General features: G+C 41.5%; 2 long non-coding RNA genes across 2 annotated transcripts; one reads left to right on the top strand and one right to left on the bottom strand.

The window, feature by feature from the left end:
* Positions 1-579: 579 nt before the first annotated feature.
* LOC308579085 lies at positions 580-4,302 on the bottom strand. Its single transcript, XR_014004265.1, has 3 exons — positions 4,273-4,302; positions 2,866-3,226; positions 580-906 (listed from the first exon to the last, which is right to left on the bottom strand). It is a non-coding gene; the product is annotated as an uncharacterized lncRNA (long non-coding RNA).
* A 112-nt stretch (positions 4,303-4,414) lies between these two features.
* Positions 4,415-22,360, top strand: LOC308579081. The gene is made up of 7 exons (XR_014004261.1): positions 4,415-5,315; positions 5,892-6,210; positions 7,709-7,772; positions 12,571-12,667; positions 21,058-21,123; positions 21,304-21,577; positions 21,914-22,360. It is a non-coding gene; the product is annotated as an uncharacterized lncRNA (long non-coding RNA).
* Positions 22,361-23,748: the final 1,388 nt, after the last annotated feature.

The raw sequence follows: 23,748 nt of genomic DNA, 5'->3' as shown, positions 1-23,748 counted from the left end.
CCACTCTGGTGAAGAAGGCCCAGCAGAGAATTTATTTCCTCAGACTTTTAAAGAAGAACAATCTGAGTGAGAGACTGCTGGTGTGCTTCTACCGAGGCTCCATAGAGAGCATTCTTACATACTGTATTTGTGCTTGGTTCTCCGGTTGTACAGCTAGGGAGAGGAAGGTGCTCCAGAAGGTCATAACCACAGCCCAAAGGATTATTGGTCATCCTCTCCCATCTTTGGAAGAACTGTACGGTTCCCGTTGTCTTAGGAAAGCAAATAACATCCTGCATGATTCATCTCACCCGGGACACGGTCTGTTTGCACTACTGCCTTCTGGCAGGAGATATAGAAACATCAAGTCAAAGACAAATAGACTGAAAAACAGTTTCTATCCAAGAGCTGTGGCCTTTTTGAATGCTGTAACTCGATAGTGTGACCTGGGAGTTTGATGGGTGTGGTGTGGGTGTGGCTGGAATGTGGTTTGTTTGGTTGTTGTTGTTGTTTTGCTTTTGATGTTTTAAGGGATGGCATCCAATTTCGTTGCACTTTGTACAATGTTGCACTTGTGTAATGACAATAAAGAATCTATTCTATTCTATTCTATTCTAAAAGACGGATATGCAGATCAGCAACCAGATAGTCATATAGAAACTGCAGCTTGTACTCCTACTTTTCCACCTGATGCCTTTTCTTCATCTCCACCTCCACTTGGTTGCGAGCATGTTTCAACTTCACTTCCAGGACTGAATGCTCAGACACTGACTGGCGCAGCTTCTCCCTTGTTCCCTGCATGTCATGGTCTAGCCAGCAGCATCACTGGCGCATCCCCTCAAGTCACTGGGCAATCTAGAGGCAGTCCAGTTCAATGCTGCTGTTGAACTCTATGAGCCTGAAGAGCTGGTCCAGGCAGCACATCAGCTGTGGGCACAGGCAATTCACCCTGATGTTATTGGGGCATACAGACTCAAGTCAAGTGAATTTGGAAACACACTGACTGTTCACCGAACGGATTAAGTGTATCGCTCAATCACTTCCTTTGATAAAATTCATACTGCTGCCATTCACACAAAAAATTCATACTGCTGCCATTCACACAAAGCATCCTCCACCATCTAAACTAGAAGAAATAGTAACAACGAAAACAACAACAATAAGTCTATCTAAGTCTCCCAGCTTGAACAGAATTATGGGAGCTTTCTATAAAGCATTCCAAACTCAATTGGTACCTCTTCTTTCTAAGTTGTTCACAAGTATCTTTTTCTAGAGGGGAAGTCCCTAGCACATGAAAACCAACAAATATTATAGTACTTCCTAAGCCATTAAAAAAGCCAGCATGAATTTGACCAAACTGCGGGAGGCAGTGGAAGAGTGCCTGGCGTGCTCTGGTCCATGGGGTCACAAAGAGTTGGACACAACTAAACGACTAAACAACAACAACAAGCCATTAAAAAACCTGTAACTAATCAACTCTTACTGACCCATCTTATTGATAAATGTGGATGCAAAAAATCCTGATAAAACAGACAGACGAGCATGAATTGAACCAAATTACATTAATAAAGACCATATATTATATATTCACCATAGATATGTATATCATTATTCCCATCAGGCACATACTAAGTATTATTCATGGCCTATGCACAACCAAATTCTACTGAAATATTCTAAGTAGACATCACTAAAGCTTTTGATTGATTTAACCAGCCTTTTTTGTTTGCTGCATTGACCAGATTCAGGGTATGATTCCCCCTTTGTCAATTTGATAAAAAGACTGCATGATTCTACCCATGCAAACATACACGTAAATTGAAGATACTTTGGGGGGTTTTCTTATCAGCCAGGGCACAAAGCAAGATTACCCTCCATCCCCTCTGCTTTTTGTTGTAGTCAAGGAATCAATGGCCCTAGCACTCCAACAGAATCCATCCAATTTGGAAATAACAGTTTGTGGTAAATGCTATATGTTGAACTTCTTTGCAGATGACAATACAATGATAACACCATATCCTCAAATTTTAATTCTGGCCATCATGCAAGAATAATCCCAATTTAATTCGGTATCTGGATTTAAAGTGAATTATGGTAAATCAGAATAGTTTTGCATTCAAACGCCTCCAGAATTAATACATGGTCTCCACAAATTCTCAGTTCTTAAACTATGTAAAATGCAAATTCATTTTACACACACACACACACACACACACACACACACACACATATACATACAAAAGTCTCAAAGCTGGAATAAATTATAAACCAATAATCACAGACTTCAAAACTAACATGAGAATTTGGAAAAAGCTATATATGACTTGATGGGGTAATATTTCAACAGTTAAAATGTTACTTCAGAAAATTTTGCTTCTTTTTCAAACTATTCCTATCCAGACTGCACCATTATTAGGTGACAAAAGCTTATTATATAATTTATTCATTAAGATAATTGATCACAATCACACGATATTGTATTATTTACCCCTATTGACAGAGGGATATCCCAGCTTAAATGGTATCATTGTGCATCTCATCTTAGAAATATTCTTTATATAATAAATGGACATGAAGAACTACTTTTGTTAACCACAGAAATTAGATAACTGACATTTGCGTGGACAGGCGGGTCTGTCTTTTGTGGTATTAGCTATCCTTTCCAGTTTGGTGCCATCTGCAAATTTGATGAGCATCCCCTCAGTTCTTTTATTCAAGTAGTTTATACTTTGTTATAATGTCTTCCCCTCCTGCCCTTTACAAGGGGGAATTTTGTATTCAAGTAGCATGTTTGGCACAGTAAACTTTTAATTTTTGGATCTGTGTGTTCAGAGCTCACCTGACCTGATTGAATTTGGCAAGGGAGCTTGATGGGATCTGCTTTACCTTTGCTGTGTTATTTATTCAGCCATCTTTCCCTTGAGGAAAAGAGCTGGCCACCTGCCCCTTGTTGACAGATGCGCTCACTTTGGTTGACTCACCAAGCTTGTCATGTGTCGTGTTAATGTTTGCTGCTTTCCACATTATGAGGTAGCACATGATTCACTGAAGCAAATGGAAAGTTGCTGCTACTCGAGGTGAGACAACTTCAGTGGGAGAGATTCATAGTGGTGAAATGTGAGCTCGTTGGTGTTCAGATCTGTCCTCTTTGCTTGCACAGCCCATTTGCATTGATGATCCAGCGGAGGATGAACATAGAAACAGGAGGTTGCCTGAACCTTGGTCTAGATGGAAGCTTTTCCCAGCCCTATATGGAGATAGGAAATTTAACCTGAAACCTTCGTTACACAAAGCAGATGCTCTACAACTGAGCTATTGCTCCACCCCAGGAGTAAAAGGAACCTGGACAGGAGAAAGCTAAGAGGCAATACAATAAGGGGCCAAACGGAACAAGAACAATCAGAAATGCAGAAATGAACCTGAGCTAAGCCTACAAAGGAAGGTTGTTCAATGCAACTTGAATTGAAGCAGGCCACACCTTCAAGGAAAGAGTGGAAGAAAATAGGACAGAGTGGAAGAAAATAGGAACTTGCTCCCAATTTTTCACAGGGTAAATTGTTTATTGCCATATAATGTTGTTGCACAGTCCACCTGTTAAAATGGCCCACAGGGGGTGGCAAAGTTTTAGAGCTAGCCCACCTGCTCAGTCCAGTTTCCCACCCTTGATAAAGGTGATGGAACCTGTTGCAATTGTACAGGTTCCCTACATGGTTTAGAACCTGAGAAGATGGGGATCTAAACTGTATGAGAAGCCTCCATGTGTAGAAAAAGCTGGGGGAGGGGTGGCTAGCAGGAAAGCTAAATAGAGGCATATTTCTGTATCTCCAATCGCCCTGGGACAAATTCTAATCAGAGTGGATCCTACTGACATCTAATCAAAAAGTTTTATACAGCCTCAGCATGGAGATGATTCAAGAAATACGGGGACCAAAAAGGAAATCTGCAAGGTTAGTGCTTCAGAAAGAAATAAGAGGGAGCTCTGTATGAGGCTTCATAAAGGCCCCCAAAGTGCAAGAAAATGCAGCTGCTGTAATGGAAGAGGCCAGAGAGTCAGATGATTACATTAATAAAATAAGGTAGGCACTGGCCTTGGACTGAAGAGCAGCCCCAACTTCACTTGAGCAGAAATTTGATATGTGCCTGATATTTCTAAAACATAAAATGATGCACACAATCTTCCTCTAACTAACCAGTCTAAGATCCAGCTCTTACAAATGACAGAAGATTTTGCTATGAAGTTGGAGGAACAATCAGACAGGGACAGGAGGAAAATAATTCATCTAAGAGGCCTACCAGAAAATCAGGAAGGGGAGGTGACTGCAAGAAAAACACTGGGGCCTAATTTGAGCATTAGAATGTCTGGCACCTGGTGGGCGGGACTTTGTGTTATTCTCTGGAATCAGCCCCTCCCTTCTGGTGTTCAGTTAAGATCAGTTAGAGAGACCAACTGTCATTCTTGCCTCATTAAGTCGTTTTAGTTTCTCTCAGATGGCATGTTATTGTGTTACAATTTTCTTTATTATTAAAGTTTTGTTTGACATGCTTACTTTGCTGAAAGAAAAGAAACTCGACTGAGGAAAGGTATGGAATGTCCTAAACTGGGTGAGTGAGGGGAATTTCCCAGTTTGCCAGGAGGATTGGTTTTGTTAATCACCCCACCCTCCACAACAATAGGGTTATGGGCCCAGTCTGAAAAGAGAGAAAAACAATGACCACGTATATAAAACCTGTGAAAGCCCTAGAGCCTTCTGTGCCTGTTCTCACTTCAAGTAACCATCCTTTATAGAAATTTCAAATGGAGAAATTTCAAATGGAGAATGAGCTAGTGAAGAAGTTGTGGGAAACAACTGAAAAATCTGCATCAGCAGAAGAGGCAGAAAAAGTAAAGTGGGAAAAGCAGGACAGAGAGGCAAAGACAGTAATTTCAACTCATGTAAGTGACAGTGACTTACACCACATAAGCGATTTTAAGACTGCCAAAGTGTTGTGGCGAGGTCTGAAAGAATTGTATGAGAGGAACACTCTGAATGAGAGACTGTATTTATCAAGAAAGCTGTTTAGTTTTAAACTGAAAAAATACGGAGATTTAGAAAAGCATCAAAGTCAAGTGACAAAGTTGATGGATCTTTTAATACTATAGGCAAGAAATTTGAAGAAGAGGAAAAAGTGATTTTAATTCTGCCTGAAAGTTACAATTCTTTGATACATGCACTAGACTAGAGACTAAAGATAAACTTGATATGAAAATGTTGTACCAAGACTTAAAGAGGAGACTGCTAGGAGAGCAGAAAAGGTAGCAAAGGGTGAAACACAAGTATTTGCTGTACAAAAGACTGGTAAGTATAATTTTAAAAATAAAACTGTTTTTCAAGGTGCAAACAAAAGAGACAAAACTAGATGCTTTTTGTGTGGGAAAATAGGACATTTTGCAAGATATTGTACAAAACAAATTGGCACAAATAAAGAAAAGTTCCAAGGTGGCTGAAAGCAAACTAAAAATGCATTTGCAGTTCATCAGAACTATCTAGCAAAAACTGATGCTATTAACAGTAATTCTTCTAGTTGGTTAGTTGATTCAGGAGTGTCAGCACACTTGTCTGGTTATGGTGATTTTTTTCAGAGACATAAATGAAAACTCATCAGAGACAGGTTACAATTGCAAATGGCCACAAAATATCTGCAGGGGAAAGAAGCAGGTTTGCTCAAGTGTGTTGCAGGCAGAAAAACTATTCATAACGAAGTGAGAAATGTAGTTTACTTGCCAGAATTAACAGAAAGTTTGCTGAGTGTGTCAACTCTGACCAAGCATGCTTTTAATGTAAATTTTAATCATAACAGATGTGTAATTGCCAAAGATGGAGTTTTTTATGCACAAGGTATTGAAAATAATGGAGTCTTTGTGCTGGATACAGATCAAGAAAGAGTGAATATGGTCAAGAAGAATTCAAGTGCAAGCTGTATCCATCTGTGGCCCAAAAGGCTTTGGCACAGAGACTTCAGGATTATAGCAGACCAGCTCTAAAAGAAGCAGGCATAGCATATCACTCAGGCTTCCCTTTTAAGTTGATAGTCCAGCACAAAGGCAGAACCTGGGTTGTGAGTAATAACCAACAGGCTGACAACATGCCCCAAGCAGCAGATGACTCTCCCCAGTGCGTCTCCCCAGCTCAAGCACGAAAGAGCTGGACAACCAAAAAAGGCACAAAGAAATAAGGCAACTCCAAAGAGAAAGTAAGAAATGGTTACATTTTATTTCCTTATGTGTGAATGACCGCTCCCCGCTTAAAATGGGGGGCGCCCTTTGCGTGGACGCGTGCAGCCCCTAGATCTGGAGCGGCTCCAACAGCATAGGCTTGGCTTTGCCTTCCCTCAGGTGGGATACCTCGAGGTCTCCACCTACCTCAGTCAGTTGTCCAATCCCATCTGGGGGAAGCGTTGCCAAGGAGACCAGGCCAGGTAGGGGAGGGATTACCTGCCCACACAATAGAGGGAGGATCTTACCTAGGATCTGAACTCTAACAAGCGCAACAGTAAGTTGGAAAAACCTTTGTCCGAGGGTGGGAGGAGAGAACATGGAGATTAGCCACAACCCCTTCCTGCCACCCTAGTCAATCCTGGGTTCTATGGGAGGGATCTCCACCACTCCCATGTTCCTGCTGGCCCACCGTAGGATTTTTGTACAGTGGTACCTTGGTTTACAACCATAATCCGTTCTGGAGGTCTGATTGTAAACCAAAACAGGTTGTAACCCAAAGCACACTTTTGCCAATGGGGCCTTCCCACCAAAATTGGATGTAATCCAAAAAAAGGGACACGCACTTCCAGGTTTGACACAGTTGTAATCCAAAACGGTTGTAATCCAAAGCGGATGCAAACCAAGGTACCACTGTACATAGTTTTCAGTTTAGGTTGTTTGATTTTCAAGACAGAAGTCCAGCAGATAGCCCAGTGTTTAACAAAAGCCTCAATGAAGGCCCAAGTTTGCAAGCCGGGAAGGCTGTTCCAGGCTTTGTCACAGTTGCAAAACAGGTTGCTGATCTCCCAGCACAGACATTACAACTATCCTGGCCCCCCTAAAAATCCCCCCATTCACTGTTAAAGGCCTGGGCTCAGCAGTAAAAAGAGCTTGAACTGACACAGAGAGCACCCAGACATAATTATGTTGCAGGAAACCCATCAAAGTAAATGCTCCAAATCACCATTACTAAAGGGTCAATGGCTCGGTGAACAAAATGGCCTCTTCCAAAAGTGGGAGCATGGCTATCCCCTTCTCCAAGTATTGCCCATTTTGGATGAGAGACTCAATAGCAGACCCAAATGGCGGATTTATTTTTGTTAGAGGCTCACTTGGTACTATGAATCTTACTCTGGCCTACACATAAGCACCAAATTCTGACCAACAGGCTTTTCTTAAGAACACTTTGCAAAGAAGGCTCAATTATAATTGGAGGGGACTTTAACTGCTGCCCTAATGACTCCATAAATTGACGCTCTTTCTGTTCTTCAAGAAGCAGTCAGGACAACTGATTGCAGAGCATGATTGACCACTGGGGCCTAGCAGACACTTAAATCCTACAGCACGTGAATTCACATGTTTCTCTCACCGATTCAAAACATGGTCGAGGATCAATCTCCTATTAGTAACTCAAGATATTATGCAAAATGTGATCAGAGCTAATATTGGTGTCTTAACTCTGCCGGAACATGGTCCTGTCTCATTTTTTTTTAGTTTTGATATACGCCCTCCAAGGTCCCCAAAATGGTATTTTGATGCAAGCTTAATCACTGATAAGGTATCTAAAGACCATTTATTAAAAGCACTAAAATATTATTTTAAGGAAAATAATTTACCACTACTGTACTGTGGGACACGAGAAAAATACCATATTTTTCGCCTTATAGGACACACTTTTCCCCCTTCAAAAATGAAGGGGAAATGTGTGTGCGTCCTATGGGGCAAATGCAGGCTTTCGCTGAAGCCTGGAGAGTGAGAGAGGTCGGTGCGCACCGACCCCTCTTGCTCTCCAGGCTTCAGGAAGCTATCCGCAAGCCTTGCAAGCCTGGCGGGAGGTTCCGCGGGCTTGCAAGGCTTATGGGCAGCAGCCTGCAGCCCACAAGCTCGGGGGACAGCGGAGAGGCGCAGCGCCGCCACCCCGCTATTCCCCGACCTGGTCTGGAGGCTGGCGGGGGGGGGGGGAGAAGCAAGCTTGCTTCTCCCCATCTCCAGCCCCACAAGCTTGGGGGACAGCGGGGAGGCTGAGCGCCGCCACCCCGCTATTCCTCGACCTGGTTTGGAGGATGGGGGTGGGGAGAAGCAAGCTTGCTTCTCCCCATCTCCAGCCCCACAAGCTCGGGGGACAGCGGGGAGGCTGAGCGCCGCCACCCCGCTATTCCTCGACCTGGTTTGTAGGCGGGCAGTGGGGAGATGCAAGCTTCTCCCCATCCCCAGCCCCACAAGCTCAGGGGACAGCGGGGTGCTAGAGAGGCTGTCCACGGAGGCTAGAGAGGCTGTCCCTGAAGGCAGAAGAGGGAGACGGAGTGCTCCGCCTCCCTCTTCTAGCTTGGGGATGGCTGCGCAAAGCCTCTGCAGGGCAGCGGAGTGCGCTGCCCCACAGAGGCTAGGGAGGCTGTCCCTGAAGGCAGAAGAGGGAGACAGAGCGCTCTGTCTCCCTCTTCTAGCTTGGGGATGGCTGCGCAAACCTGGGGGGGGGGGAAATAATTTTTTCCCCCTTGATTTCCCCCCCAAAAAACTAGGTGCGTCCTATGGGCCGGTGCGTCCTATAGGGTGAAAAATATGGTAGTCTTGAAGGGGCACTGTATTAGTGAAGCCTCAAGAAGGAAAAAGGTATATGAATCTGAAATCAGTGCTCTTACTGCTAGGTTTAAAATATTGGAAAAGGAGTCGCAGACCTCAAAATCCAAAAAATTAAGTCAGGCCCTGAAAAAAAACTTGGTCTGAATTACAACCCATTGAGTCTGAACACATACATAAAGCAATGGCAAGAGTCAGGAGTGTTTATTATGAATTTGGTTACAAAATTTGTCATCTATTAGCTCATGCTGTCAAAAAGTGTAAATTAAAAAGATTACTGGCATGCATGATGCCCATTGACGATTATGCAATGATACTTTGATAATTGATGAAATCTTCTGAAAATATTATACTTCTCTGACAATCCTTCACCATCCTCTATAGAAGAAGAAGAGTTTGGACTTGATATCCCACCTTTCACTCCCCTTAAGGAGTCTCAAAGTGGCTAACAATCTCCTTTCTCTTCCTCCCCCACAACAATCACTCTGTGAGGTGAGTGAGGCTGAGAGACTTCAGAGAAGTGTGACTAGCCCAAGGTCACCCAGCAGCTGCATGTGGAGGAGCGGGGAATCGAATGTGGTTCACCAGATTACGAGTCCACCACTCTTAACCACTAAACACTCTCTCAAGTGTGCCTTAAACCATTGTCTGAGGAGCACAGGGATCATCTGAATCGACGAATATCCCAAGAGAATGTATAGGATGCAATAAAAAGACTAAAATTGGGCAAATCACCAGGGCCAGATGGCTTCTCAGGAAAATACTATAAGGCAATGGCTCCCAATTAGCTAATTACTGAGGACCCCCTCCCCATTTCTCAAAAGCGAAGCCATGGACCCCCTACTTTTGAAATTTTTGATAACTCTGTGGTAGTTACCTCTGCATAGCAGTTTTTTGAACAGAATGTGAGGTAGCGCCTAATAAGCAAAAGATTTTAGATATACCAAAAAACAAACAAACCAGACAATAACATTTGTGATATTACCATCCAAAAATGACAAAATTTTAATTGGGGGGAAGCAAGGGATGGAGCCACAGACCCCCTGGGTGGATTCTGCGGATTCCCTAGGGGTCCCTGGACCTCTAAATGGGGAACCACTGCTATAAGGTATTCAGAATAGAACTCTCACCCTGGTTAACTAGTCTATTTAATTCAATTTTAGAAGAAGGGGAAATTCCCAAAACTTGGTGAACTTTAAAACTGACCTTATTTCTGAAACCAGGGAAAGATGTCACAAAAGTGGACTCGTATTGACCTATTGCTCTTATTAATGTTGATGCAAAACTTTTCATGGCAGTAATGGTCAAAAGGATCAATATTTTTGTTGGGCAATATATTTCAACTGACCAAACAGGTTTCATGAAAATATTTTGGATTCAGTGAGACAAATTCTTAATGTAAATCATGAGCTCCACACACAAAAGTCCCCTGGTGCTTTAATTTCTCTGGATGCCTTCAAGGCCTTTGACAGAATTCTGTGGCCATTTAAAAAAATCTTTAATAGCTAAATTACAATTTGGTAAGCAATTCCTTCATATCATTAATCAAATTTACTCACAGTCTAATGCCATCATTACATTAAATGGGTATATCACCAAACCCATACACCTCAATAGGGGCACCCGTCAAGGCTGCCTGCTGTTGCCACTGCTTTTTGCAGTGTGATAGAGGTGCTTGCCATTCAATTGTGGGTAGATGCAACACTTGAAGGTGTGAGAATTAGAAATACTGAGCAGAAAATAAATAGGTTTGCTGATGACACTCTGGTTATTCTCTGAGACCCTCTTAATGCACTCCAACCACTCAAAAAAAACAATTGAATGCATTTCATGCAGTTGCAGGACTGGAGATAAATTATGCAAAATCTGCCGTTCTTCCAATTAACCTACCCACAATGATTCATGAGTAACTAATATCACAACCAGAATTTAGCATTGCTCATGGTGGGTTTAGATATACTGGCATCAATTTAACACCAGATCTTAAGCAGCTTAGTCACAGAAACTATAAAAAAACCTGTTCAAAGATATTTCCCAAGAATTGGTGAAATGGAAACATTTAAATCTCAGTTGGCTTGGCAAGATAGCTGTGATTAAAATATCTATTCTTCCAAATATTTCATATTCTTTTGAGGTTTTGCCCATCCGTATTCCCTCACCTCTGCTTAAAGAATCACAACAAAAGCTAATTCTATCTGTTTCATCTGGGAAAAGATCTAGTTTATTTAGGCATAGATCTAAGGGAGGTCTCAGAATGCCAAATTTAGGACTCTTATTCTGCAGCATTTCAGATTAAATCTCTGATCCCCTTTATTAGGGGACAATATGACATTCCATGGGTGCAGGTCAAGGCCCCTCTCTCTTCACCGTCTGTAACGTCATTTCCTTTCCTAAAACTATCCCAGACTGAGTGGGAAAAGATTCAAAATGCTTCTTTAAAGGCAGTGCTTATGACGTGGAGCTATTGAGACTGAGTTCTGGTTCCCAAACCCTCACCATTGACTCCTGTTGAACCCTCTATTATGGGGTGCCACAGGGTTCTGCCTTGGGCCCGGTCTTATTCAACATCTTTATCAACGACTTGGATGATGGACTCAAGGGCATCCTGATCAAATTTGCAGATGACACCAAATTGGGAGGGGTGGTTAACACCCCAGAGGACAGGATCACACTTCAAAACAACCTTGACAGATTAGAGAACTGGGCCAAAACAAACAAGATGAACTTCAACAGGAAGAAATGTAAAGTATTGCACTTGGGCAAAAAAAATGAGAGGCACAAATACAAGATGGGTGACACCTGGCTTGAGAGCAGTACATGTGAAAAGGATCTAGGAGTCTTGGTTGACCACAAACTTGACATGAGCCAACAGTGTGACGCGGCAGCTAAAAAAGCCAATGCAATTCTGGGCTGCATCAATAGGAGTATAGCATCTAGATCAAGGGAAGTAATAGTGCCACTGTATTCTGCTCTGGTCAGACCTCACCTGGATTACTGTGTCCAGTTCTGGGCACCACAGTTCAAGAAGGACACTGACAAACTGGAACGTGTCCAGAGGAGGGCAACCAAAATGGTCAAAGGCCTGGAAACGATGCCTTATGAGGGACGGCTAAGGGAGCTGTGCATGTTTAGCCTGGAGAAGAGGAGGTTAAGGGGTGATATGATAGCCATGTTCAAATATATAAAAGGATGTCATATAGAGGAGGGAGAAAGGTTGTTTTCTGCTGCTTCAGAGAAGCGGACACGGAGCAATGGATCCAAACTACAAGAAAGAAGATTCCACCTAAACATTAGGAAGAACTTCCTGACAGTAAGAGCTGTTTGACAGTGGAATTTGCTGCCCAGGAGTGTGGTGGAGTCTCCTACTTTGGAGGTCTTTAAGCAGAGGCTTGACAACCATATGTCAGGAGTGCTCTGATGGTGTTTCCTGCTTGGCAGGGGGTTGGACTCGATAGCCCTTGTGGTCTCTTCCAACTCTATGCTTCTATGATTCTATGATTCTATTCCGACAGGAGGATAAATATGGACAATTTTAAAAAATTGAGAAGAAAGGCATCAATTAGGTAAGAGAGCTTCTGCCTAGAGGCAAAGCAATTTCTAAGCATGAGCTCACGGAGAAACTGGATGATGCCTAGTTAACCTGGTTTCAATCTATTCAATTGTTCACATTAGCAGGATACTTGGAACGCAAGGGGGAGGGGCTTCATTCTCTTATGCCATTTGAGTCTCTCTAACAAATCAAGATATGAAATAAAACGAGCTGCATCTTTCATTTATAGCAGGCACGTCCAACCTCAAATAAGCTGCGATCTACCAACAAGTATCAAAAACTGGCAGTGATCTGCCACTCTCCGAAGTCATTAAGTAACTAAACAAGTGAGAAAAGTCAAACTATATTTTTATATTAGTTTGCACAGATCTGAGGAGCCAGCTTCTCTCTCTCTCTCTCTCTCTCTCTCTCTCTCTCTCTCTCTCTCTCTCTCACACACACACACACACACACACACACACACACACACACAGCATCCTCACTCTCTCCCTCCACCTCAGTCTTTCTGCTTCTGGAGCTTTTGGTTTCAAGTCCAATCATGTTATTGCCCCCACCCCTAAGTCAGTACCCTTTGGGAACACCCCCCCCCCACATCCCAGCCCTGCCTTAGGGCACCATGCCCCCCTCACCCCACCGCTGGTGCTCTAACCTCCCCCCCCCCCCCGCACACACAGAGTGCAGTGCAGAGCAGGTCTCAGGGAAGGAAGGCAAGTCAGCTTCCTCGGCTGGAGGAAGAGGAGGAGGAGGAGCTCAGACTTGCATGAGACTGGACTGGCTGCGTCCCAGGCTGCAGAGAAAGGCTTTTCTTTCTCAACCTGCGATCGACAAAAATCAGTCAGTGATCCCCAAGTCGATTGCTATCGACATGTTGGACATGCCTTATTTTTAGAACAATATGCAGGTGATACAGGAGGCCTCCATGCAGTATCGGGAAAAGACTAAGGGATCATAACTGCAGATAATAAATGGCAATCAATTTGGCACAACCCATCCCTATGAACCATCTCTGCTCATTGGCAGGAGACTTCTCTTAAAATTATATTTCACTGGCACTACACTGCATCATTTCTAGCCAACATAAACACTAGCATCTCTCCCCTATGCTGGAAAGGCTACAGGGAGTTAGACTCATATTTTCATGCATGGTAGAGTTGCACAATGATATACTTTTGGAAAAAGGTGTTTCACATTATTTCCAAAATTATGCAGCAATTTATTTTACCCAATTTGGCTCTTGCCTTGTTATCATTAGACTCAAATTTAAACAGTAGCCTTAAATGCAGAGATTTGGTATTTTTTATTATTAACAGCAGCCCGATTAACAATAGCCCGATACTGGAAACAACCTATAGTAATCCCTACTGAAATCTGGGTAAATAATATTTGGAGTGTGGCTCTATCAGAACGCCTTACTTGTCACAGAAGGGTAGTTAAAGGCACTTCAAGAATAGACACTTTTGGCAAGACTTGGCTTCCATTCTTTTCCTTTATAAATGTGACAGAATATACTTTTATTCCATCCACAACACAATAATCTCTGTGGAGAGGATACTTGAATTGATAATGCATAAATAAACATATTTCTTGTGTACTGTGTACTGCATATGAAACTTAATGCACCACTGGACAAGCTACAGTAGTTATATCTTGTTCTTGTATTTACATGAAAACCAATAAAAATTATTTGGAAAAGGGATAACATAATGTTTGAAGACTGGGAAAGGTTGTGGAGGAAAGGGGTTAAGTTCACTGCATGTTCGGTGTTAAAGGAAAATATTATGAAAATGATGTATAGATGGTTCTTAACTCCTGTAAAATCAGCAAAGATTTATCACAATAGTGATAATCTATGTTGGAAATGTAAAGAAAAAGAAGGTACCTTTTATCATATGTGGTGGAGCTGCACCAAGGTGAAAAACTTCTGGGATAAGATTTATAATGAATTGGAAAAAAATGTTTTTTGTTTTTTTAAAAAAATATTTTTATTACATTTTTCAGATACAGAAAACAGAAAAGAAGAAAGAAAAAAAAAAGAACTCCAACATTTCAAAACATTTTTTCATAACCAACCGGACTTCCCCACATCTCCCTCACCCTGCATTCTTTACAATAAAGATATCAGCAAATTATTACCTTGTTTCATGCATTCTTTTGTACTTTTTGAATATTATATTTTGGATTTTTAATACTTATTATCAGTTTACTTATACCTTAAATTGAATATAATATTACTTTAAACTTTAATCCTTTCATACTCATAACTTAGGTTCCTATATCTGTAGGTCCTGGTTGCGGAAGCTAAATTTTCCAAATCATGCAAATTCTTAAGATTCATATAACTTATAATATTTTTGTAAATAGTTCTTAAATTTTTTCCAATCCTCCTCTGTTGTCTCCTCTCCCAAGTCTCGGATTCTGCCAGTCATTTCGGCCAATTCCATATAGTCCATCAGTTGCGTCTGCCATTCTTCCAGTGTGGGCAAATCTTGTGTCTTCCAGTGCTTTGCGATGAGTATTCTTGCTGCTGTTGTTGCGTACATAAAAAACGTTCTGTCCTTCTTTAACACTTTCTGGCCGACAATGCCCAAGAGGAAGGCCTCTGGTTTCTTGGGGAAGGTATACTTAAATACCTTTTTTAGCTCATTATAGATCATTTCCCAGAAGGCCTTCACCCTCGGACAGGTCCACCAGAGGTGAAAGAATGTCCCTTCAGCCTCTTTACATTTCCAACATTTGTTATCAGACAGGTGATATATTTTTGCGAGCTTGACTGGGGTCATGTACCACCTATATATCATTTTCATAATGTTTTCCTTTAAGGCATTACATGCCGTAAACCTCATTCCGGTGGTCCATAACCTTTCCCAGTCCTCAAACATAATGTTATACCCAATATCCTGCGCCCATTTTATCATGGCTGATTTGACTGTCTCATCCTGAGTATTCCATTTAAGCAACAAGTTGTACATTCTCGAAAGTACCTTAGTCTTTGGTTCAAGCAATTCTGTCTCTAACTTAGATTTTTCCACCTGGAATCCATTTTTTTTGTCCATTTTAAAAACCTCTTGAATTTGAGCATAATGTAACCAATCTCGCACCTTATTCTTTAATTTATCCAGGCTCTGCAACCTCCAATTGTCTCCAATTTTTTCTATTATTTCCCAATATTTCGGCCAACCGGCTTCCATATTGGGTTTTTTCCGGGCCTTAGCCTCCATTGGTGATAACCATCTCGGGGTCTTGTTTTCTAATAACTCTTTATATTTTGTCCAGACAATAAATATTGCTTTCCTGACAATATGGTTTTTAAACATTTTATGAGTCTTTACCTTGTCGTACCACAGATATACATGCCAACCTAGAGAGTTAGTAAACCCTTCCAGATCTAGGACATCAGTGTTCTCTAAAAGTATCCAATCCTTCATCCAACAGAAGGCTGCTGCTTCATAATATATCCTTAAGTCCGGCAGGGCAAATCCCCCTCTTTCTTTTGCATCTGTTAAAATTTTAAACTTAATCCTGGGCTTTTTGCCCTGCCAGACAAACTTAGAAATATCCTTCTGCCATTTTCCAAAACATTCCACTCTGTCCACAATCTGTAGGGTTTGAAATAAAAACAACATCTTTTGGCAATACATTCATTTTTATAGCTGCAATTCTACCCAACAAGGAAAGTTTCAATGCTGACCAAATGTCTAAATCCTTTTTAACTTCTGACCAACATTTTTCATAATTATCTTTGAATAAATTCAAATTTTTGGAAGACAAATTGACCCCTAGGTATTTCACTTTTTTAACCACGTTTAACTCTGTCTCTTTCTGAAACCCATCTGTTTCTAAAGGTGTCAGATTTTCCCCCAAAACCTTGGTTTTTTGTTTGTTCAGCTTAAATCCTGCCACCCGACCAAACTCATGAATCAGTTCTAAGACTCTTTTTGTACTAGATTCTGGCTCCTGTAATGTTAAAACCAGATCATCTGCAAAGGCTTTCAATTTATATTGTTTCACTCCGACCTGTATCCCTTGCACCAACCGGTCCTCCCTGATCATGTTCAAGAGCACCTCCAGGACTGAGATAAATAAAAGAGGGGATAGGGGACACCCCTGTCGTGTTCCTTTTTCAATTTTGAATTCTTCTGTCACCACATTGTTTACTATCAATTTAGCTTTTTGTTCTGAATAAATTGCCTCTATTCCATTTTCAAACCCCCGTCCCACTCCCATCCCTTCCAAGTTTCTCTTCATAAACTTCCAAGAGATGTTGTCGAAGGCCTTCTCCGCATCAATAAAAATTAACACTGCTTTTGTGTTAATATTAGTTTGCAAAAGTTCCAAAATATCAATAATGTTCCTAGTATTGTCAAACAAATGTCTACCTGGGAGAAAGCCTGCATGGTCTTTATGGATTACTTCGTTTAAAAGTTTTTTAAGTCTACTTGCCAAAATGTCTGCAAAAATTTTGTAATCCACGTTTAGGAGTGAGATGGGACGGTAGTTCTTAAGTTGAGTTTTTTCAGTTTCCAATTTGGGTATCAATGTGATGAAAGCTTCTTTCCACGACTCCGGCGCCTTCCTCCCCTCCATAATCTGATTGCAAACCTCCAATAGTGGTTGTATCAAGAAATCTTTCAATGTCTTATAATATTTGGAGGTAAGTCCATCTGGTCCTGGAGATTTGCCTAGTTGCATATTCTGAATGGCACCCTCAATTTCTTGTTGTGTTATTTTACAATTCAGGATTGTTCTCTTTTCCTGAGCCAGTTTTGGTAATCCATTTATTTTTAAAAATTGGTCTATCTCAGTCTCTTCTTGCGGCCCTTGCGTGTAAAGTTTTTTGAAATATCTCTGGAAACACTTTCTAATTTCTTCTGGTTTCTGGATGTTTCTCCCATCGATCTCTAGATTGGTAACCGTGTTCACTTTTTGTCTCTTTTTCAACTGCCATGCTAGCAGTTTTCCACATTTGTTCGCTGATTCAAATGATCTTTGTTTCATTTGTTTAATTTTCCATTCAACTTCTTGATTTATCAATTTCACATATTGTGCTTGATGGAATTTAATTTCTCTCAGAACCTCCTTCGACTTTGGTTTAGATCTCTGTTTTTTCTCTCCATCTCTTATCTTCTCTAAGATTTTCTCCTTTTTTTCATTCCAGAGTCTTTTCTTAATCGTATTCTGTTGTATCAGAAACCCTCTCATAACCGCTTTACTTGCGTCCCAGATTGTTCTCTTTTCCACTGTAGTATTCAAATTTATTTCAAAGTAGTCTTTTAAAGTTTTTTGGGCCTTCTTCACGATCTCCTGATCTCTTAATAGGGTGTCATTCATTTTCCATCTGAAGGAACCGATTGGAGTAAGTCTCAATTCCACTTTCATGGCATTATGGTCGGAGCAGGTTTTGGGGCAGATTTCCACTTTTCTTGTCTTAGGTGCCAGCCCTCTAGTTGTCCATATTTGGTCGATTCGTGTCCATGACAAATGGGCCTCAGAAAAGAAGGTTCCGTCTTTACCTAAGGGGTTCTTTGTCCTCCATATATCAATCAAGTCCATATTGTCAGTTAATTCGAAGAAAGTTTTAGGTAGTCTGCCATCTTTTGTTAAATTTTGGCTTTGTGACTTATCCATGTTTGTAGAGACCACCCCATTCATATCTCCCATCATAATGATGTTGGAATAATCCAGATAGTCCAGCATTATCTCATGCAGCTTCTTATAAAATTCTGATTTCCCCTCATTTGGTGCATAAATCCCTAATATCAAAAATTTTTCTCCTTGTGTCTGAATTTCAATTGCTACAATTCTTCCTTGCTCATCTTTGAACAAAAATTTTGGTGACAGGTTCTCCTTTGCGTAGATCACCACTCCTCTTTTCTTAACTCTATCAGATGAAATAAATTCTTGGCCTAATCTCTTGTTAATTAACACTTTCCTATGGAGCCTAGTCACATGGGTTTCCTGCAAGCAGATGATGTCCAATTGTTCTTTTTTCAAAATATGAAAGATTCTTCTCCTTTTCTCCGGAGAATTTCCGCCATTAATATTCCAACTGAGAAGCTGCAGAGACATCCTGGATCAATCTGTTGGTCCTATAATGAGGTGTCTTCCTTTTCTTCTGAACCCGAGGGTGTAGGTGTCGGTACTATTCCAGGCGGTGGCGGTGGCCAAGATGCTGCTACTCCCTTTTGAAGGTCTTCTCCGTGGTCGCTCAGGAACTTCTGATGGTCTTCTGTTGTTTTGATTTTAACTTTCTTTCCTTTGAAGATGAAAGATAATCCTTGGGGGAACTCCCACCTATAGGGAATTGAGTTACCTCTTAGCAATCTTGCTAGGTCTGTGTATGTAGCTCTAAGGTCCAAAAGTTGTTTTGGTATATCTCTGTAAATTTCTGCTCTTTTGTCTTGAATAACAAGTGATTTCTTGAAATGAAGGCCTAATATTTTGTCTCTCTCCTGCTTGGATCTCAAAATGATCAAACAGTCTCTGGACCTGTCCCTCCTCACGACTCTTCCCAATCTAAACGCAGTTGTAATTTTAAAGTCTTTGTCTTCTTCTATACCCCAGAACTTTGAAAATTCTGCTGTCAAGTAACCAGTCAAATCTTCCTGCTCAAGCTCTGGGATAGCTCTTAATCTCAGATTATTTTCCCGATTTCTCAGCTCCACCATAGACAGGTAGGCCTGCTGGTCACTGATGTGCTTGTGTAGCGGCCTTACCTCTTATAGCCTCAACTTTCTGATTTGCTTGTTCTGCTTTTTTATTGGCTTCCTCAGCCAATTTACGATTTTCCACAGTTGCTTCCTTAAGATTCCCAATTACTTGTGTATGTTGTGCAACTTGGTCAGTCAGTTTGCTAATAGAGGCAGTGGCTTGGTCAATTTTTGTCGATTGGTCATCCACCTTCTGGTTCAGAATTGCAAATTGATCCAACATTTGTTTTAAGAAGGTTTCAGATCCTCCTGTAGCCATATCCTCTGATGCTGGCTGCTCAACTTCCCTTTCTTGTACTCCCAAAACAGCTGGGACAGATGATCTACGTGACTGAGAAGTCAAGGTTGTTTGCACAAGTTGGGCTTGTTTTGCTTTCGTTTTTGCAGATCTTGCTTTCCCTTGGCCACTCATTCCACACCTGTCTATGAGTCAAGGTCAAATTGTGTACTGTCCCATGGGAAAGACAGTTCCAAAGTGTAAATAACAAGGCAACAGAGAGTCAAAATAAAAAGTTGTTCCCAGGCACTTATAAATCCAAAATCCACTAGGGGGAGTACTACTGTAGTTCAAAGAAAAGAAAGAATTTTATCCGCCATTAAAGTCCCCTACAGTCCCAAACAATTTACTAAAAGTCCTTCAATCTCTTTTTTAACGTGCAGAGCTCTTCCCAAGTTAAGACAAAGTCTCGCAAAGAAGGTGCAAGTAACAGTTTCCCTGATTGTATCTTGCCAGTATCGCTCAAATGTAACAGTTTCAATTTTAGATACAGTTCCGCAATGACAGCTCTCTTTTCTCCTGGCAGTCCGAGGCTTGGTTTCTTAGTCCTTTGTAATCCACAAAAGGGAGGAAAGTCCCATTTAAAGTCCAATACGTTTAAAAATAAAAGTCTTTTTCTTTCTCCCTTCAAAAGCCAGTTCCATCAACACACGATAGTCCCAATTTTATAATCCCTTTTAAAGCGTTTCCCGCTTGTCAAAGTCTTTGCTTTTGATCTTTAAAGCACGGCCGGAAGACGGACTTCCTGTTTTGCATCTCCCGTTTTCAGCCAAATTTTAAATCTTTTAGTCCCGAAAAAATTAGTCCTTACTCACGAGTATGTAGTTTGAAGCCTGATGTTTCAAGAAGAAAGGTCAGCGCTCATCAGCAGCAGCCGCGCGGCTTCGCTTCCGCAGAAAGAGCGATGAACTCACAGCACCGCTCCTCCTTCCACGTTCCGGAGCCCCTTACGGGGTTCCTTCTTCGTTTCTGGGGTTGCTTCTGGTGCCCGCCGAGTCCCACGGCCACGGGCTCACTCTGCCCGTGGTTTTTCTTGATGGGTCACCGCTGTGCCGCAGCGGACGACCCTTTTCCGCGGAGCCCCTCTTCAGAGCCCGAAGAGGACCGCCATTGCTGTTTCGCGCCGCCTCCGGAAGTCCGGAAAAAAATGTTGAAATATACATTTATTAAGAAACCAGAGGCCTTCCTTCTTGGAATAATAGGTCTGGAATTGCCCAAGATGTTAGATTGTTTTTGTATAACGCAACTGCTGCTAGGATTTTGTTAGCCAAGAATTGGAAAACACAAGAAGTGCCAACGGCAGAGGAATGGCAGATGAAGATGATGGACTTTTGGGAGCTAGCCGACCTGACTGGAAGAGTCTGCGACCAAAAGGAGGAGGAGTACCAGGAAGAATGGATGAAATTTAAAATATTTAGCTAAATATGCTAAGATAATTTAAATAGAAATACTTGCAAATACCAGATTGACTTAGGACTTAAATATGTGATTCTATATAATAATATGTTTAAAGTTTATATGAAAAGAAAGAAAGAAGTTAGTAAATTTTTTGAAAAATTAGTTTTGGAAAACTGTTACAATGATATACATTGAAACTCAGCCAGGGGGATTTGAGGAAGTCACCTAACAGTGTTAATAATAGTGGAATAATTACATTTTGGATTTATGTGTGTTTGTTTGTTTATAAATTTGGAAATAAAAAAATTGGGGGGGGGGGAATTATTTGGAAAAGTGGTTCTCTGCTGACATCATGATTCATGGTGCTAAGTTCAGGCAGGGGAAAGCTAGGATTTATGAGGTAAAATTCCTCGCAATGCTCCCCAGTAGGTTCTGGGGGAGTTCACTGCATCCCACTGTGCTGCTTAAGCCCATGTCTGTCAATTTGAAAGGCAGAGCAGGTGTGACCTGGGAATGTGTCCCTGCAATGGATGAACCTCCCTCACTGGCATGATTTGTGATCGGTTCCTCACTAATTTAGAATGTTGGTGTTAATCATGAGGCGCTCCTGAAACAACGTATGATAACAGGCTGCAATCAATCAGTTGCCGAAAGGACTGGGTTTGGCTCTTTGAAGGTATTTGAATGATTTTCTGAAGCTTGAAAATCCTTAAAACAGCCAGGAAGTAAGGGGGAGGACAAGGTGCTTTGTGCTTTCATATGGTTTCCAAAGGGTCTTTTCCCACCCATGTCCTCTCCTGCAAAATGAAAGAGACATGTGTAGCCATGGCTATGTTATTCTGTCTGGTACAGTGGTGCCTCGCAAGACGAAAAGAATCCGTTCTGTGATTCTCTTCGTCTAGCGTTTTTTTCATCTTGTGAAGCAAGCCCATTGACGGATTAGGGGATTAGCGCTATTAGCGGCTTTTAGCGGCTTATCGGCTTATCAGATCAGCTGATAAGCGGCTTAGCGGCTTAGAAAAGGGGGGGGAGGAAAAAAACCCCGCAGGAACTCGCAAGACAGTTTCGTCTTGTGAAGCAAGCCCATAGGAGATTCGTTTTGCGAAGCACCTCCAAAACGGAAAACTCTTTCGTCTAGCGAGTTTTCCGTCTTGCGAGGCATTCGTCTTGCGGGGCACCACTGTACTGAGAAAAAGAGTGGGGAGGCTTTTGATTTATGCTCAACAAGGAATTTAACAAGGTTTTATTATGCCCTCCCCCCTCGACCGAGGTTGAATGGACTTTATTTAAAACTATCTTTGGACTGGACCAGAAGTGTGAGGGAGCAATGCAGAGTAATATGAACGGCTGTTAATTAAATCTGGCAAGAGGCTGTATTTGAGAAAAAGACATTGTCTTTAGCTGTGTACCAAGGAAGAACTCCAGAGTGGAATTTTAATGGCAGAGATTGGACATGTTATCTGGGAGTTATTTATAGCTGCATCCTGTACACAAGCTGGTGAACAACAGAAGGAATGGAATGTGAATTGACCTTGTAAACACTGCAGGGAACTAAACAAGGGAAGATAGCAATTAACTCTCCCAATACACCAGATCTGAGAACAACGTTTATGAAAGACTACACACATGACATTGTTGTTGTTGTTGTTGTTGTTGTTGTTGTTGTTGTTGTTGTTATTATTATTATTATTCAAATTTATACCCAGGGGTCTCAGGGTGGTTCACAGAATAAATGGATTTTATATTTATGAGAATTAACAGAGGTATGTAAGGACAGAATAATAGTCAGCTGCAAGAATCAACTAACATCAGGTGAAAAATCAAGTGGATATTAAAGAAGAGATGAAGCAGCTACAGGAGGAAGTGATGGACATATGTTTGCAACAGGAGCAGGAAACCTGATTTTTTTAAAAAAGGGGGGAGTTGTATTAAAGTAATTTGATGGGGGGGATTATTTGGAAAAAGAAGGGCTTCCCACTTCAGAGATAGAACTAGAATACTTGTGATCGACTTCCCTCATCATGTGAGGGATTTGAACAGCCAAATAGGGTTCTAGTTAGTCTGGCCTTCAAGGTGAATGTAATGCATCAAGAGTGAAATCACCATATATTAAATCTAGGATCCAGGAACTGAATGTCGACCTACAGGCCTCTATATATGGCCCTTGGAACTCTAATCAGGCTACTCACCTCAATGGTCCGTATCCTCTGCTAGTAAGTTCACCTAGCTGGAATGTGCCCTTGAACTGTGATAATGCCTCATGTTTGCATGGATGGAGATGTGTGTGTGGCCACACCTGACACTGGTGTGCAGCCTCGCAAGGGAATGTTGTTGCTTGACTGAATAAGGTTCCCCTGCATAAGAAATATCTGGAATAAGAATAATCCAGTGGTTCATGACTTAAATATTAATTTTGCATCCTACTCAAACTGCAGTAATTTTTCGTGGGTGTGTTTGTGTGTCAAGTATAGCCATCATGGGCCAGACTAGTCTGTGAATCCAAGTGCTCTTTTCAGATGCAGTTACTTATCAGATGCTTTATCTCTCATGTGTGGAGAGAAGGTGCCGTGTTTTCAATCTTCAATCTTCAACATTTCCTTGTTTTTCCCCCTGCATTCCATTGAGAACAAAATATTTGCACTACGCGCCTGATGATTCCTGAGCCGTGTCTGACAATGGGATAATTCTTCTCTCGCTATTCAAGCATAAGCTCTTTCAGCAATGCTGAAATCTGTATTCCATTAAGGATGTCAGAATAAAAACCTACACGACTGCACAGCTTCTCCACCTGTTCCTTTCTTGTCCATCAGCTGCTGAGCAAGCGTGACCTTGTTTTCATTAGGACAGAACACCTTGAGAATGAACAGGAGCTGTTGGGTGGAGATGCATAGAGGAGAGGACAAGGAATTCATTAGCTAGCCCAGGCTCCAGGCTTTCCCCTCCAGAGATCTTCCTAGCCATAATTAGGGATGCTTGAGGAATTTGATCTTTTCAAATTCCAAATGTAAACTGAAACCAATCCATA

Source organism: Podarcis bocagei (genome assembly GCF_964188305.1).
Source record: "Podarcis bocagei genome assembly, chromosome: Z".
NCBI classification, from domain to species: Eukaryota; Metazoa; Chordata; class Lepidosauria; order Squamata; family Lacertidae; genus Podarcis; species Podarcis bocagei.
This window is presented reverse-complemented; position numbering and strand designations above follow the sequence as displayed.